The following is a 19,435-nucleotide window of genomic DNA, read 5'->3' as shown; positions in this document are numbered from 1 at the left end:
CCACCTCCCATTAGATAACATGGCTAAGAACTGCTCAGGGCAGGTCTTAGCTTTCGGAGATATTTGCGCTTCGCGCGAATATCTCCAAAAGTTGATAATAGGAGATAGTGATGTTAGGGACTGTTTGCAGTGGCTAACATTTTGGCATACACACTTTGGATGTCATTAGTGATAAATATCACCGACATGTAAAGCGGGGCCCAAGATGGTTGCTATCTCCTATTAGTTGTCACTAATTGGTGTTAGCGACAGCTTGATAATAGGGAGATAATTTTATCTCTGCTTTCTTGGCTTTTAAAGCCAAAAAAGCGGTGATCAACCCCCTTGATAATATGCTCCCTAGTCTGTAACCAAGTAGAAGGAATACTACATACTTGAATATTGTTTAGTGCTTATTTTCATTGAGATCGTCACAGAAGTTCAATGGACCCGAGACGCTGTTTTTGTGTATCTTGGCGACTGCCAAGCCTTTGTAGCAGTGGGAGTGAGGCCTCTCTAAGTGGAGCAGCGTAGCTCCTTTTGATGTTTATAATTGCAGATAGCAGGGTAGAAATGTCCTCGGAATTTATGGATGCTTAGTCGAAGTATAGTGTACGTGCTGCTCTTAGCACCTCATTACGACACACAGGGGAGTCACGTTCCACAGTTGGAGATCAGAGACTTAGGAAATAAAACTTTATAATAGCAAGGGCTGTAAGCGATAGAAATCGACCGTTGTCGGTGTACAAAATATCACCGGTATTGCTGGTATTTTCTATGGTGTTAGTGGTCGAAGGAGAATAGTAACATATGTGAAAAAAAAATCGGTAACAGGCTCAGAATTTCACATTATCACGTGAAAACAAAAGTTTTTCTCACATACTGATAAGTCTTTTATAATTAAGGGACGGAGTGTATGTAGTGCTATTTACTACACTGCTATGTGAACGTCGAATGTTTCATAAGGGGAGGCTTTAAAAGTTTTTTGATAAACTGGTTTTCTAGGGAAGTGGGTGGAGTGTTCCGTGTAAATTTCAGAATAGAAACTAGTAAAAACCAATTGGAAGTGTTCTTTTAAAGTCACATGACTGCACATGCGTGTCTCGACGCCTGTACGTGATAGGCGGGTGCTCGCACCCGGTCGTGCACAAGATGAAAGCGGCGAGAAAATATCAGCTAGAAGTGTTGTTTTGAAGTCACATGACTTCACATGCAAGTCTCAAGTCCTGGACGCGCTAGGAGGGTGCGCGCACCCGGTCGCGCACTACAATGAAGCGCCGAAAAAACATGTCATAAGATGCTCTTGGAGCATGTTTTCGTAGAAATAGTTAGTTCTGAAAAGAACTTTTTTTTTTTTTTTTGGGAAACAAGTGTTATGATGCTTTAGATTTCTTAAAGTTGCTACTACATTTTTCAGTATGTAATACTATGAAAATGAAGTGAAGAAATTTATCTTTTCTTGGGGCATTTATGACTTTCAATTTTGAGTTTAATAAGAACAAGGCTCTGCTCTCCATATAAAAGAATTTCTCCACACTCGTTGCATTTCATGTGCACCTTCGCAAGATATGGTCTCAAGTCCATCTCAGCACTCGATGGAGATACAGATCGTCCTCCAGAAGATGTGCTGGCCACCTCTGATGGTAATAGCGTGGCCAGGGCTCTTGTCGATGCTTTTGCATAATGCTCAGGGTGCCTTTGTTTAACATGTCGCAGCATGGTGTGTATAGAAAAGGAATATTTTCTATTTGGATTTCCCCTTGAGAGCTCCGAATTGCATATCGTGCAGGTTACTTTTGGCGCATTCACTTTCTTTTGATCTTCAGGATAAGTAAAACATTGCCAAATGAAAGATTCCTTTTTTCTTCTTAACGGTGGTCGTTCATTTCCTTCAGATTCGGAAGATGAATGTGGAAGGGCAGCCATTTCAGCAAAGTCTTCCGGTAGATGCTCGACGTTGTTGTCTCTTGAGAGTAGAAAAGATTGTGAGGAAAGTGGGTGGAGTGCTTTGTGTAAATTACAGAACAGAAACTACTAAGAACCAATTGGAAGTCTTGTTTTCAAGTCACATGACTTTACATGCGCTTCTCAGGACGTGTAGGCAGTGACACTATCTAGTTACGAACGTGATTTGGAAGTAGCGATGTTCTTTACTGAAGTTTAAAAACGTGAAAAGAAGTGAATTCAAACACATACGGATTTGATATATTTTTACAGCTCGATTTAAGTATACAATTAATAAATTATAAAATCTGTTATATTTTTCAAAATAAATATTAAGGTGTGTACAATCAGTCACGCACGAATGATTAAAAAAAATTCGGCTCCATTTAATTAAAAAGTTTATAGGAGAAAAAAAGCCTAGGTTCAGTGTCTTTAACGTACTATAAGTTTTTTCATTGGTCTATGAAGAAATTCATTAGGTTTAAATTGGAAAGCTTCATGAAATAAATAGGTGGGTGTGTGCACTCGGTTCTGCACATAAGATTGGTATGTCGATATTTATTTCAGGTATATCTTTCATACTTAGGAACTAGCATTCAAAAAACCTATGAAATTCACTGAAAAAACCATAGGTTTTACACACGTTATAGTTAGGAAATAGCATTTGAAAAACCTATGAAATTCACTGAAAAAGCCATAGGTTTTACACACGTTATAGTTAGGAAATAGCATTTGAAAAACCTATGAAATTCACTTAAAAAACCATAGGTTTGACACCAGTTATAGTTAGCTGGAAATTTTACTGATATAAAACCAATGAAATTCCACGTTATAGTTAGTTGGACTCACTATAAATTGCGCGTGTAATGCACTGCTGATGACATCACATATTACATCACTCATGACATGGTCAGTGACATCACTCATGACATCACTGATGACACCATCCTTGTGAGAAAGTGACAGATATCATTTCAGTGTAATGTAACCCTTGAAACACATATTCAAAAATAGAAACTAACATTTTCAAAAAAATGGAGATACCTATACCAGTTACAACAACCAATTCAGTAATTCCAACATTTAAATACACATCCACTAATTCACTAACAGTTCTATATAGTCACTCGTATATATGCTTACTGATTATATATAGTGATAGAGCTATACATCCTATTATATACCGACAGACATCCAAAAGTAAATCACACATATATTCACACTTGGAAATAAACTAATAAACATCCATTTATTTACATATACAGATGTACACACAGTAATACCTTACTTCTAAGTAAACTTTCAGTTACTTACTCTTTTAAACAATCACTTATAGAAACACATATTTATTTAAACAGGAACTCTTTCAATCTCTCACTGTCACATATACTCAGTTATATATATCAATACTTACATAAACTACATTAAAACATATGTGGTTACTAATAAACACACTAGTGAAGCAGGTATTCACTGACTAACACACACATATACACACTCAGCCATCCATACAGTCCTGCACATCCATTAAGTCACTTATTTAAACATTTATTTTTCCATCAACCTCTACATATACATATATAAAACATATTTATTTTTTAAAAAGACACACATTCACTGAATAGTGTCATCAGTGATGTCATCAGCAGTGCATTACACGCGCAAGTTATAGTGAGTCCAACTAACTATAACGTGGAATTTCATTGGTTTTATATCAGTAAAATTTCCAGCTAACTATAACTGGTGTCAAACCTATGGTTTTTTCAGTGAATTTCATAGGTTTTTCAAATGCTATTTCCTAACTATAACGTGTGTAAAACCTATGGTTTTTTCAGTGAATATATATATATATATATATATATATATATATATATATATATATATATATATATATATATATATATATATATTCACTGAAAAAACCATAGGTTATAGACCATATATAGTTAGGAATTAGCATTTACAAAACCTTAATTTACTCGCACAAAACCATAGAAATTCACATATATAGTTAGTTGCAATAACTATATATCGCGCACCCGCAATCCACTGCTGATGATGTCACATATTACATCATTCATGACATGGTCAGTGACATCACTGATGACATCACTGATGACATCTCAAATGACATCACTGATGACATCACTGATGACATCTCAAATGACATCACTGATGACATCACTGATAACATCTCAAATGACATCACTGATGACATCTCATTTGACATTACTGATCACATCACTGATGACATCATTCACGTGATAATACGATGAACCTCTTCAGACTCTAATATAACCTTAGATACAATCAGTGTAAACAGACACTCACAGACTGTCACTCATCCATGGAGTTACTCAGACACCTAGTCAGTCATGCAAAGAATCAATCACACCTCCATTTCTTCAACTATACAGTTATACACACCTTACTTATTCAAACATATACTAACACATATTTACTCTCTTATACAATCCCTAATACAAGTTCACAATGATCCATACAGCCACTCACACATTCACTGGCTCTTATACACAGTTATTTATATATGTCAACTCTCACATGTACTGTGTTTTGCATATGTACTTACTTTGACATGTAGCACTGAGATATCCATTCACTCACCAAAACACTCATGCACGCAGTCAACCACCCATACAGCTGTTTCCACATGCACTTTTGAACCCATACATCTAGTGAATCAACTGCTCACACATCTATGCACAGTCATACACCTCCCAGCCACCCACACACACACTCAGTCTCCCATACAAATACTTGGGCAACCAATCAATAACCCATATAGTTACTCATATAGCTACTGATTAACACATGCAGCAGTTTACAGAACAACAGACATAATGATGCACAAATTAAGACAGTTTAGTCACTAACCCATGCACTCAGTGAAACACATTTAATCACTCTCTCATACAGTCAGTCATGCACCTACTAAATCCTTCATCCAGACACTTATACATCCACTCATTCTTCAATATGTATGACATATTTTAACTTTACAGAAACATACAAACGCTGGATGATGTCATCAGTGATGTCATCAGTGATGTCACTGACCATGTCATGAATGATGTAATATGTGACATCATCAGCAGTGGATTGCGGGGGCGCGATATATAGTTATTGCAACTAACTATATATGCAAATTTCTATGGTTTTGTGCGAGTAAATTAAGGTTTTGTAAATGCTAATTCCTAACTATATATGGTCTATAACCTATGGTTTTTTCAGTGAATTTCAATGGTTTTTTAATAGCAAATATCAAAAGCTGTAAAATGTCAAGTACGTGGTAGGTAAAAACATTTTCGTATTTATGCACGCTGATGTGCTTTGAACGCTGCCTCCCCCCCTCCTCTTTTCTTTTAGGTGTATTCTCTCTTTGCAGATAGTGAAGGGTAGATAACGTAAGCCTTTGCCCCCATTGTAACCCGTCGTGCCTGCTTCTCTCTACATTTGATTGATTGTTATCCAAGCATTTACTGTTTTAGAATTGGGTGCTCTCATGCTGACGCCAGCTTCAATCTGAAACATCCAGAAACACTGTAGACTACCAATTCGATAAGAATCTGATATTCATGCCTATCAGTGACTAAGACAGCAGGCCGAGCCTCTTTTGCTCAACGGCTCCCTCATGGGACGAAGAAACGCCCTTTTTCTCGAAAAAGGAATATTTTACTTGCAGGACAGTTGTAAATTTCCTGGGAAAATACATTAGCCTGGAACCTTGTAAGTGATAAACTGTAAATGCATCTGGGTCCTTTGCTTTACAAGTTAGAGTGAGAAAAAAAAGGTGGGGCTTTCATCATTTGGAAAAAAAAAATGTTCGAAAGCAATGAAAAGCGTTATTTTTAGGTCATATAACCAAGCCTTTCATCATTAGAATAACAAAAGTAAAATGAACCAATGAAAAGTTTTATTAACAAGTCACATGACCTCTTATATTTACGTTACCCGCTGCGCGCCGCGCTCTGGATCGTTTCCGGGAAGCTGCGCCTTGCGCACCGGAGCACTTCCGGGTGCGCTAATGCGGCGCGTCATATGACGCATTTCGCGACAACGTAGGTCCAGAATATAGTCAAAATGTCTCCACCAACCAGCGGTCGGAATACAACCCCTTTCAGCAGTCCAAAAAGTTCTGTTAAATGACAAGAGAAGGGACAGGCAACAAGAACCATCACTCAAAAAAAGGGAGGGCAAGTTCTTCCCTACCGGGTCACTTTGGGGCTCCACCGGAACTCATCGAATTGATAGTCTACAGTGTTTCTGGATGTTTCAGACTAAAGCTGGCGTCAGCATGAGACCACCACCATCTCGTAGCTCCGTCGTGGCCATTCCGCAAGCAATCATGGCAGCCGCTCCCCACCGGAAGCCTGCGGGAGTCGGGCCCCCAAGACTTTTGTAGAATCTTCAAGGATGAGGGGATGCTTTCGAGAATGGAGCCCAAGCCCTAGCAGACAAGCGTCCGAGTTCCAAGGTGTCCCAGGGCCATTTTAGTGGACCAGGCCCAAATCCGAAGAGCCGGCCGCCATTTTAAGAGTCCTGTGGCAGCCGCCTATCGCTGCACCGCAAGAGTGGGCGCAACTCAAATACATGGTGAGCGAGACGCTGTAGCCGCAAGAGCGGGCGGTAAACAGCTGAATGGCGGAAGAGGCACAGTGTAGCAAAAGCGGGCGGAATGGCAACTGAAATGGTAAAGGGGCGCCCCACTACAGCAGAAGAGCCTCCACCTGGGTAGGCCCATTCACGCCGCCTCCCCCCCCCCCCCGGGGCGCCCCACACCGTTTTTCGGAGCAGCATTTTAGGATACCTAAACCAGTGAGGCAATTTACTGGACATTACCTGGGTGCCGTCCAGAACTCAGCGCGTTCTGCTGCCTTGGGAATATTTGCACAACAGACCGCTACTGACGAGGCACAGTGCAGCAAAAGCGGGCGGAAAACCGCTGAATGGCAAGTGAAACGCTAAAGGGGCGCTCCACTACAACAGACGAGCCTCCACCTGGGGAGGCCCGTTCACGCCGCCTCCCCCCCCACCCCCCGGGGCGCCCCACGCCGTTTTTCGGAGCAGCATTGTAGGATACCAAAACCAGTGCGGCACCCAGGGGCGCATACGGTGCATACGTATCTCGTGATATCAAGGTTGGGCAACCAGTACACAACAAGGAGTTACGAGTCCCATTTATACCGGCGCCATTTTGGGCGCGGCCGGGCAGGTCCAGGATATAGTCAAACATAACAAATGAGGCTGACGTCTCTGAAGCAGTTGACGCACAGCAGGACATAGCAAATAAACATGAAGTCTCTGAAGCTGTTAACTCACTGCAGGACAAAACAAGTGAACCTGAAACCTCTGGAATAATTGTCGCTCAGAAGAACAACACACAAAACTCTGTAGTGTCTGAGGAAAGTAAAACAGAAGGGCACTGTAGTTTCAGACACACTTAACACTAATGACTTAACAAAGATATCGTCTGTCTATGAAGCAGCTGTCATGTTCACAGAATTGACAAAGAAGTGTGCAGACACCAATGCTATTAAGAAACACAAGGAAATCCCTAACGCATCAGCATTCTCGGAAGAGTTTGACACAGATGACATTTTAAGGAACAAAGAAAGACAAATTAAGGATGAGAAAGTTGTCACTTTAGTTTTTTCATCAGCTAGCGACAGCAACAAACACATTGTAATGGAGATTAGAGAGGCTACGGATGGGTGAATAAATTATCAAAAGAAATGGCGACTCCCCCCTTTAGCAGATTAGCTAAATCTTTGCGTAATTTGGGCATAAAAGTTATATTATTGGAAGTAGATGGTTATAGTTCTGGTTAATTTCCATTCAGAGTGTCCTACACAGCACCACTCTAGGTAAACACTACTTTATGTAAAACCTGGGACATAGCACTCATTGGAATGTTTGTGATCTTTCCTGTTAAGTTGCATCATAAGTTATTTTAACCATTCCATATAAAGTCATGCATAAAAATGAATACACAGACACAAATAACATGTGTATCCAAAAACAAAATACAGATTTCGGCCTTATTTATTGCCTCTAGTTTTCAAAGGCAAATTTCTGTGGAAAACATGCACATTAAGGGTTGCCTTTCCTTAAACCTTTGTTTTAAAAAAAAATTGAAAGAAACAGAAAGTCTTCCCTTCCATAAATAACCCAAGACTTTTATTTTGTTATGGCAAGGGAACGAAATAGAGAATAAACTATAGTTGGTCACCATGGGGTTTAACACCTTGGCTGCTGCCCAGATTTACCCCCGGTGCTGAGCCCCAATGTTAATGGGTGTGGTCATGACGGAACGGTTCCGTCATGAGCACAGCTCAATCGATGCTCATGACGGAACCGTTCCGTCATGAGCATTGAAGGGGTTAAAGAAGGGATGGTTCTTCACCTGGGTGCCGTCAAGAACTCAGCACGTTGTGCTGCCTTGGAACTATTCGCACAACAGACCGCTACTGACCATTGTTGCTTCTGTTTTAATAAAAAATGTTTAAGGTGTTTACTGTTTTTGTTGCGATGTATATATTTATAAGTTAATAAAGTGTTATAATCCTACTACTTTGTTGGAGTGCTATATATTTTTAATGTGACACATAATTGTGAAGACTTTGATGTACAAAATGGCATCCCTGGAATCTTCCGCTTCAGGCTCGGTCCCACACACCCTTACAGTGAGAATCCCCTCCCCAATCACAATACAGGATCGTTATCAGTAGGAACGCGTGTGGTGTGACGGATCTCATGGGGTGGGGGCCTTGATCTACTGTAACTCCTTTGAAGAGGGGTGATTCTTTACAGTTGGGGCCATAAACTACATCCGCAGGGCTAGGTGATAGCCTGGGACCGGCCTGGACAATCGGACACAGAGGAAGAGGAGTGTTAGAGGGTGCGGTAGTGAATAGGGTGAAAGAGTGGTGTCGGGCGGGCACAGGGTGTGATTCTCAGGGAAGAGCAGCGCAGATGGGGGGAGGTTTATGGCCCATGCATAAGACAGAGAGCGGGGGTGACCAGTGCGTGGGGGAGATGCTTGCGAGGGTGGGGAGCCATGCTGAGGATCGGCGGCGTTCAGAGAGTGGGTCTGGTCAAGGCATCTAAAATGGCTGCCGTGCACGACAAAAGTGTGGCATTGGAAAAAAAGCAAGATGGCGCAGACAATGTTTATCAATACGAATTAATTTATAACAATTATTTTTAACAATATATTTACTCGCAGTGTCAAAATGGCGGTCAACACTTCCTGATTTCCTTCTAATCGAACGTTAACAGACATCACGATCGGCGTCGTGCAGAGAGTGGGTCTGGTCAAGGCATCTAAAATGGCTGCCGTGCACGACAAAAGTGTGGCATTGGAAGAAAAGCAAGATGGCGCTGACAATGTTTATCAATACGGATTAATTTATAACAATTATTTTTAACAATATATTTACTCGCAGTGTCAAAATGGCGGTCAACACTTCCCGATTTCCTTCGAATCGAACGTTAACAGACGTCACGCAGCATAAAAAAAAAAAAACGCTCACGCGCAGCCGCTGGAAGACAAGTATCAACATATATGAGCATCCTCAGCCACCCTCAGAAAACATAGGGGGTCAGGATACGTCTCCCGTACCCCCTTATACCCATTTCTCACATTGTTTTTCCTCCATCTTGTAATTTAATTAAAACGAAACACAAAATGGCGAATTCCCGTTTCGCGTCCTGATTCGCTACCCAATTTGCGAACCGGAAAGCGCTTCTTCCGCAAAAAATCAAATTTTTTTTATTTGCCCCACGGGACCCTTTAATAACCCCAACATCATTCCTAGGGGGTCAAGAAGGGTCTACCTTGCCCCCTTTCATTAAATTCGCCCTTCGTTTTTCTCCTCTTCTTGTCGCTCGATCCTACTGAGAGACAAGATGGCGGCCGCACCGGACTGTTTAGAATGTTGACAGACACCGGAGAGCCAATCAGCTTCGCTTCGCAAAGCTCCGTTACGCGAAAAGTACGCGAACTGGAGTGCTATCCGGGACGCTGTCACAGATATATCTGTTTTTTTAAACGTTAATTTCTCAAAATCCACTGGAGCACATATATTGAGACCCAGCAAAGGCACATCGGGCTAACAGTCCCTACAATTTTGCCTAGTTTCGTGTAAATCCATTCAGCCGTTCGAGCTAAAAGTGAGGCCAAAGGCCCTATGGAAAAATGAATGAAAAAACGCGTTTTGGGACCCCCCTTTTTTCTCGGCCCCCCTTGACGAAACCCCCCCAAATTTTCAGGGGCTGATCGGAAACAAAATGTGCCATTTTCCTGAAAATTTCAGCCGATTCCGTCCACAAACGCCAAAGTTATTAGACATAGAATTTTCAAAAGTTCCATAGAGAAAAAATCCTAACTATATATACCTACTGGCGACCGCCAGTAGGTAATATATTACCTACTGGCGGTCGCCAGTAGGTATATATAGTTAGGATTTTTTCTCTATGGGATTTTTGAAAATTCTATGTCTAATAACTTTGGCGTTTGTGGACGGAATTGGCTGAAATTTTCAGGAAAATGGAACATTTTGTTTCTGAGCAGCCCCTGACAATTTGGGGGGGTTTCATCAAGGGGGGGCCGAGAAAAAAGGGGGGTCCCAAAACGCATTTTTCCCATGTTAATTTCCATAGGGCGGTTGGCCTCACTTTTAGCTCGAACGGCTGAATGGATTTGCACGAAACTTGGCAAAATTGTAGGGACTGTTAGCCTGATGTGCCTTTGCTAGGTCTCAATATATGTGCTCCAGTGGATTTTGAGTAATTTAGGTTCAAAAAAATATATATATCTGGGCGGAGCCTAACCACACATCTGATCTGATTGGCTGTCAGCACTTCATCCAAGAAGTGTTGGCAGCCATCTTGGGACCAATATACATGATAGCACCTCATTAAAAAGCATTGTAGTTAATAGAGGGTTTTAGGACTTTAGTTACATTATAAATCATTTGTTGATGGTACCATACTCGTTTTAGGAATTGTGGTGGGTTCTAAGGTGATTTTACCATGTGAAAAAACCTTCTGCTGTGATATCATGAATATTGTTTGAAAGAAAACTAATATCTCATGATTTTCCCACAGTGGTTTGGAAGGGGATCTATAAGCTAAACTGAAAGCATATTTTCTGTAAATTCACATTATCTTTCTCAGTCATGTGAAAATGAAGTCTGACATTCTCAGTAAAACATGTACATCCAACAAGGACAGAGACTGTCAGTTGATTCCTTTGTGTTCTACTGCAGCCTCCTAGAGTGTTCTAAAGAACAACTAGAGCGCTAACAGTCCTACTTATTACAAAGGTATGGCACACCTGAAGCCATCTTGATTGGAATAAAGTGGTAAATCTTAAAACATTTAATTTAAAAAGAAACAACATGAGGGGGTATATTTTGCCATAGAAAGTATGATTAGTGCTGCAGAATGAAAAATTAGGGCACATTTTGAGTGACTTCTCAAATCCTTTTCTATTTCATTAAAACATTCTGACATGCAGTCTCCCAAAATGGCCACCAGAGACAAAAGAGCCCAAATGTAGCCCAAATATCACCCAGATGTAGCCCAAGTATAGCCCAATGACAGAATGTCCCAGAGTGTTCTAAAGAACAACTAGAGCGCTAACAGTCCTACTTATTACAAAGGTATGGCACACCTGAAGCCATCTTGATTGGAATAAAGTGGTAAATCTTAAAACATTTAATTTAAAAAGAAACAACATGAGGGGGTATATTTTGCCATAGAAAGTATGATTAGTGCTGCAGAATGAAAAATTAGGGCACATTTTGAGTGACTTCTCAAATCCTTTTCTATTTCATTAAAACATTCTGACATGCAGTCTCCCAAAATGGCCACCAGAGACAAAAGAGCCCAAATGTAGCCCAAATATCACCCAGATGTAGCCCAAGTATAGCCCAATGACAGAATGTCCCAGAGTGTTCTAAAGAACAACTAGAGCGCTAACAGTCCTACTTATTACAAAGGTATAGCACACCTGGAGCCATCGTGATGGGAATAAAGTGGTAACTCTTAAGACATTTAATTTAAAAAGGAACAAAATGAGGGGGTATATTATGCAATAGAAGTTATTATTAGTGCTGCAGAAAGAAAAATTAGGGCACATTTTGAGTGACTTTTCAAATCCTCTTCTATTTCATTAAAAAATTCTGACATGCAGTCTCCCAAAATGGCCACCAGAGACAAAAGAGCCCAAATGTAGCCCAAATATCACCCAGATGTAGCCCAAGTATAGCCCAATGACAGAATGTCCCAGAGTGTTCTAAAGAACAACTAGAGCGCTAACAGTCCTACTTATTACAAAGGTATGGCACACCTGAAGCCATCTTGATTGGAATAAAGTGGTAACTCTTAAAACATTTAATTTAAAAAGGAACAAAATGAGGGGGTATATTTTGCCATATGAATTATGATTAGTGCTGCAGAAAGAAAAATTAGGGCACATTTTGAGTGACTTCTCAAACCCTCTTCAATTTCATTAAAAAATTCTGACATAGTCTCGCAAGATGGCCACCAGAGACAAAAGAGCCTAAATGTAGCCCAAATATCACCCAGATGTACCCCAAGTATAGCCCAATGACAGAATGTCCCAGAGTGTTCTAAAGAACAACTAGAGCGCTAACAGTCTTACTTATGACAAAAGTATGGCACACCAGAAGCCATCTTGATTGGAATGAAGTGGTAAGTCTGAAAACACTCAATGTAAAAAGGAACAACATGAGGGGGTTAATTTTGCCATAGAAAGTATGATTAGTGCTTCAGAAAGAAAAATTAGGGATCATTTTGAGTGACTTCTCAAATCCTCTTCTATTTCATTAAAAAAATTCTGACATGCAGACTGAAACATGCACTTTGAATACCAGCAGCAGACGTCCCTGGTGAGCAGTAGCTTTACTACAGTGATCTAATGTGCAACTAGAGTGCTAACATTCAGAATTTATGGCAAATGTGTGACACATCTGAATGCCTTCTTGATGGAACCAAAGTAAACAAGCATTGAAAATGCAATAGATCTCGCCCTCATTTAAGTTAAAGCCATTCTGTTTGTAATGAGGTGGCTTTTTAGCTTTGCTTTTATTAGTGTTTTTTCAACTTTCATGTAAATAACGCACCGTTTTCACCAAATCGACTTTGCCCAAGCACACCCTTCCCTTCGGCCAACAAATCCCAAAAATTCGGCACACCTGCCGATCCAATCTCCCTACAGCTCACCCAAGCCCCGTCCCTCTAGCGCAACTGGAACACCCCAAATTCACCTTCTCCATGCGCACCAAAAACTCCCATTGAATAACATGACAATTTGCTACTCCGCACAAAAATTGCTCTTTAAAGCACTTCCACTGCTCCGATCCGCTTCAAACTTGGCTGGACACTAGTTCCAGCTATTCCCTAACATCTCACCAAAAATCAGCCCAATCCATCCACTGGAACGGGGACGAATTTCAACCCGAATACGCGCCCCCCGCAAACACAAAAAAAAGCCATAAAACGGCCAAATCTCGACCAAAAACCGCCAAAATCCCTCAAAACCTTGCCAACACCAATACGCACGAAACTGAACCGGCCCCTCAGCCCTAGGCTCCGGGAACCCTACTTAATTGACCCAAAAGCCCTAAAAAAGCAACATAATACACACGAAAACGCCCTAACAACCCTAAAATGCATATAAGTATATGTATGCATGCATTTATGTTTGTATTTATATGTAGATATACAGATGATATATGTTTATATATGTATGTATATATATATATTCATTGAAAAAACCATAGGCTATAGACCATATATAGTTAGGAATTAGCATTTACAAAACCTTGAAAATTCACTGAAAAAACCGTAGGTTATAGACCATATATAGTTAGGAATTAGCATTTACAAAACCTTGAAAATTCACTGAAAAAACCATAGGTTATAGACCATATATAGTTAGGAATTCGCATTTACAAAACCTTATTTTACTCACACAAAACCATTGAAATTCCATATATAGTTAGTTGCACTAACTATATATCGCGCACCCGCAATCCACTGCTGATGATGTCACATATTACATCATTCATGACATGGTCAGTGACATCACTGATGACATCACTGATGACATCTCAAATGACATCACTGATGTCATCACTGATGACAACATCCAGTGACTGTATGGTTCTGTAAAGTTAAAATATGTCTTACATATTGAAGAATGAGTGGATGTATAAATGTCTGGATGAAGGATTTAGTAGGTGCATGACTGACTGTATGAGTGAGTGATTAAATGTGTCTCACTGAGTGCATGGGTTAGTGACTAAACTGTCTTAATTTGTGCATCATTATGTCTGTTGTTCTGTAAACTGTTGCATGTGTTGATAAGTAGCTATATGAGTAACTATATGGGTTATTGATTGGTTGCCCAAGTATTTGTATGGGATACTGAGTGTGTGTGTGGGTGGCTGGGAGGTGTATGACTCTGTGCATAGATGTGTGAGCAGTTGATTCACTAGATGTATGGTTTCAAAAGTGCATGTGGAAACAGCTGTATGGGCGGTTGACTGTGTGCATGAGTGTATTGGTGAGTGAATGGATATCTCAGTGCTACATTGCTACATGTCAAAGTAAGTACATATGTAAAACACAGTTCATGTGAGAGTTGACATATATAAATAACTGTGCATAAGAGCCAGTGAATGTGTGAGTGGCTGTATGGATCATTGTGAACTTGTATCAGGGATTGTATAAGAGAGTTAATATGTGTTAGTATATGTTTGAATAAGTAAAGTTTGTATAACTGTATAGTTGAGGAAATGGAGGTGTGATTGATTCTTTGATTGACTGACTAGGTGTGTGAGTAACTCCATGGATGAGTGACAGTCTGTGAGTGTCTGTTTACACTGATTGTATCTAAGGTTATATTAGAGTCTGAAGAGGTTCATCGTATTATCACATGAATGATATCATCAGTGATGTGATCAGTAATGTCAAATGAGATGTCATCAGTGATGTCATCAGTGATGTCATTTGAGATGTCATCAGTGATGTCATTTGAGATGTCATCAGTGATGTCATCAGTGATGTCACTGACCATGTCATGAATGATGTAATATGTGACATCATCAGCAGTGGATTGCGGGTGCGCGATATATAGTTAGTGCAACTAACTATATATGGAATTTCAATGGTTTTGTGTGAGTAAAATAAGGTTTTGTAAATGCGAATTCCTAACTATATATGGTCTATAACCTATGGTTTTTTCAGTGAATATATATATATATATATATATATATATATATATATATATATATATATATATATATGCCTTTTAACATGTACTTGCCATGTATGTACACCATGCTGGGTTGGGTTGGTCTAGATGACCATGGAAATGGTAGAGGGTACTTACACTATTTGCACTATATAAGTAAGGTTTAGACCCAGGGACTCTATGGTCCAGTGGAAGGCAGGAGCCGAAACGCGTAGACCGTCCATTTGATGCACGTTATCTTTTGCACTGGTGTGTAAATAAAGCGCTGAAATCCATCTGTTGCTGTGCCGTGGTCTTTACTCTACCTAAACGTGGAAAGAAGAAAATCTGTGGCTATATATATATATATATATATATATATTCACTGAAAAAACCATAGGTTATAGACCAGTGATGTCACTGACCATGTCATGAATGATGTAATATGTGACATCATCAGCAGTGGATTGCGGGTGCGCGATATATAGTTAGCGCAACTAACTATATATGCGAATTTCAATGGTTTTGTGCGAGTAAATTAAGGTTTTGTAAATGCTAATTCCTAACTATGTATGGTCTATAACCTATGGTGTTTTCAGTAAATTACAATGTTTTTTAATAGCAAATATGAAAAGCTGTAAAATGTCAAGTACGTGGTAGGTAAAAACATTTTCGTATTTATGCACGCTGATATGCTTTGAATGCTGCCCCCCCCCCTCCTCTTTTCTTTCAAAAATTGGAAGAAACAAAAAGTATTCCCTTCCATAAATAACCCAAGACTTTTATTTTGTTATGGCAAGGGAACGAAATAGAGAATAAACTATAGTTGATCACCATGGGGTTTAAAGAAGGGATGGTTCTTCACCAGATTAGATATTTACCCAGACCCTCATTCTCCAATGTGATGAACTAGGCTAAAATTCTTCTGGTGCCTGCACCCTGTCACAGAATATCACCCTAAAACATGGAATCTCCCAAACACCAGATTGAGTTGAACCCCACAGTAAGCCTTATTTCTTCAGGGCCTCAGAATTTCTTTTGCTGTGCTCATGGAAATTGTGGGATATAGGAGAGATAAGGTGTCACCATTAAGAAAGGGTAGTATTTAAATTTGCATATCAATTATGTTAAACCTTTTAGACATATGATATGCTAGCTTGAACTTATGCTTTACATTTGAAGCCGAATTCAACAGCTTAAGTAAGTAGGTTTTCGTAGTTGTAACTTTAAAGGGTGATCTAGCAAGCTGTAAAGATTTTCTAAAACAGTGGAGCGTATTTAGTTTTTTAATGTACATGTTTATGAAACAATTACACAAATGAAACATTTGTGAGTTTTAAATTTCCGGAGAAGTATAATTCACCAATAGCTTTCTCTGTAGATGTTTTTCCATTAACAATCCCAGTTCCTTCACCCGCCCAGGATATCACTACTGTTAGTTGTCATTGTTGCTTCTGTTTTAATAAAAAATGTTTTAAGGTGTTTACTGTTTTTGTTGCGATGTATATATTTATAAGTTATTAAAGTGTTATAATCCTACTAATTTTTTATCGATTATTGCTCTTTGAGATATTCCCTGTCTACAAACAGAGAAGAATATGAATATTCTGTCTCCCTTTGCAGATAGTGAAGGATTGGTAATGCGGACTTTTGTCCCCCGTTGTAATCCGTCATGCCTGTTTTTCTCCCCACTGATTGATTGATTGGCTGGACATTTATTGTTCAAGGAATAGTTCTTTCGAGGTATTCTCTGTTTGCAAATAACGTGGAATAGAAATATTCTGTCTAGTCTTTGCAAGTAGTGAAGGGTGGGTAATGCGGACCTTTGTCCCCCGTTGTAATCTATCATGCCCATCTACTCCCCACTGATTGATAAACTAGTTCCACCCGGACCATTTATTAGAGGTACATCATCTGGCTCAACCGGAGGGTACCCCTAATAAAGAAGACATATGTAAAATACGAAGTAATCACTGTATCCTGTTAAACAGAAACTTTAGCATGAAACACACTTGAAAAGGAAGGGAAAGAAATCGAACAAAATCAGTAGGCCACTGATGAGTTTTTGACTTCGCTAGAAATAAGAAACATGAAAGTGGTGAGAGAAGCCAAGCTTGACGTTACGGCAGCCACGAGGTAGCTAGGCTCCGCCACCCCCCCACTGCTCCAAGCATGTCTGTCCCACCGCCCGCCACGCCCAATAACGGTAACATGAAATAGATACAAATCAGCAGATACCTACCCCCATTCTGGAAACTCCCGAAGTGCAACAGGTTCGCGGCTACGCCCATCCGGAAGACGAGGCCTTCGGCACGTGTAGGTCGGGTCCTGCTGGCAGCCGTCAGCCGGGGAGGTCGTCGCGTAAGGTGGGCCAGGAGAGGAGCCGAGGCCGACGGGATCCCTTGTCCCATCCTCCTTCTTTCTTCAATAATGGCTGCGACAACGGGGGGGGATGTCTTGCACATGCCACCGACCCCCCCCTCCCTTCTTATCTCCTGGTCTGGCCCCGGCTTGGTATGAGCTCCCCGTTCGGTCCTGAAGCGGTGCCCTGCAGGCCACGGGGGGGGGATGTCTTGCCTCTGCCTTCGACCCCCCCCTCTTATCGCCTGGTCCGGACATCACGGATATCAACGCCAGGTGTCGGCGTGGGGTGCGCTGGGAGGGAGAGGCGGCACAAACGAGCCTCTCCCACCCCCCCAGGTGGGTTCCCCTCAGCTGCACCCCCAACGCTCCACTCACCCAACAAAAGGTCTTGTCCACTATTGCGAGGCAATGATGCTCTGCTCACCCAGTTCAGCTAGAAAATGAGTCCTGCATCCAGAAATGTTCACCTCGACTTTGAAGATTCTATAAGAGCCACGGGGGCCCCCGACCCCCGCAGACACCCCCGATGGGGAATGACTGCCATGATCACCCACGGAACGACCACAACGTAGCCGCGGGACGTCGGCGCGCTCATGCCGGCGCCGGCCTCAGTCTTGAAATGACCAAAATCCTGCAAGACTACCAACTTGATCAGTTCCGGTGGGACACCAATATGACCCGGTAGGAGAGATTGTTGCCTCCCACCCCACTTTGACTGATGGTTCATGTTGCCAGTCCCCTCTGCTACCCTTCAACGAAAACTTTTGGACTGCCGAAAGAGGTCCCGGTCCAACCACGAGTTGGTGGAGACATTTTGACTATACTTGGACCTTCCTGACCTCACCCAAAATGGCGCCGGTACAAATGAAACTCTCAACTCCTTGTTGTGCCCCGATTGCTCAGCCTTGATATCATGAGATATGTATGCAGTTTTTAGCACATGAATTGATATGGGATAAGACTGATTATATGTTCGGACAATTAATTGATCCGGGATGGGTATTGATTATACGTTCGAACAATGAATTGACATGGGACGGGTACTGATTACACGTTCGGACAATGAATTGATATTAAGTTCTAATGCATCATTGATTACTGTATTTATTGAAGGTTCGAATTGTCGACACTTTTGGTACTTGCTCACAATGAATTATCGATATGATTTTGTTGCACTTGTCGCACTTTTTAACTATGAAATCAACGACCACTGACTCTGTTATGTTTTCCACAAATAAATACCCCCCCCCATTTACAGTTCCAGCCTGCTCCGTGGCCGGCCCACGGGGTTGTAGGCCCGTATTTGTGCACCAACATTTTTATTAAAGGTTTTTGAAAAAGCAAACTTAGTTGTAACGCGTAGATTGGTAAGTTTCGAATAAATGGCCACTGTTTCCGATATATATAAAAAAAAAAAAAAAAGCAGGTGAAATGAAGCAGCTCGATTAGTTAAGCGTTTAAAAGTATAGTACGCAGAAAGATTGCAAATATGAATGGTCCAGGTTTGTTGTATGTGTTTTTCATTTTTGTACAGCATAAAGCAATCGATAAAGATCCTGGTATTTAGCCTCTACTTTATATGCTACCTGTATCAGGGAAGTTGTTTTAAATGCCCCTAAGCCACCCCGAAGGAATGTCATCTGGCCCCCCTAGTACGAACGAAAACGACCCCGTACCACTGTAGGTTATCTCTCTTCCTCAAAGGAGAGCACGAGCTCGCCCCCACTTTACACCGACTGCCCTTTGTTTTGACCCTCCCCTGCACACGATCCGTAATGCCACACTTGGGCGACCTAAGCTATCCACAGGCCTCCAATAATTATCTCTCCCACATTACCGGTCCCCCCTGGGCTTAAACGCCGA

Source organism: Lissotriton vulgaris, chromosome 6 (genome assembly GCF_964263255.1).
Source record: "Lissotriton vulgaris chromosome 6, aLisVul1.2, whole genome shotgun sequence".
In the NCBI taxonomy this organism is placed as follows: domain Eukaryota; kingdom Metazoa; phylum Chordata; class Amphibia; order Caudata; family Salamandridae; genus Lissotriton; species Lissotriton vulgaris.
This window is presented reverse-complemented; position numbering follows the sequence as displayed.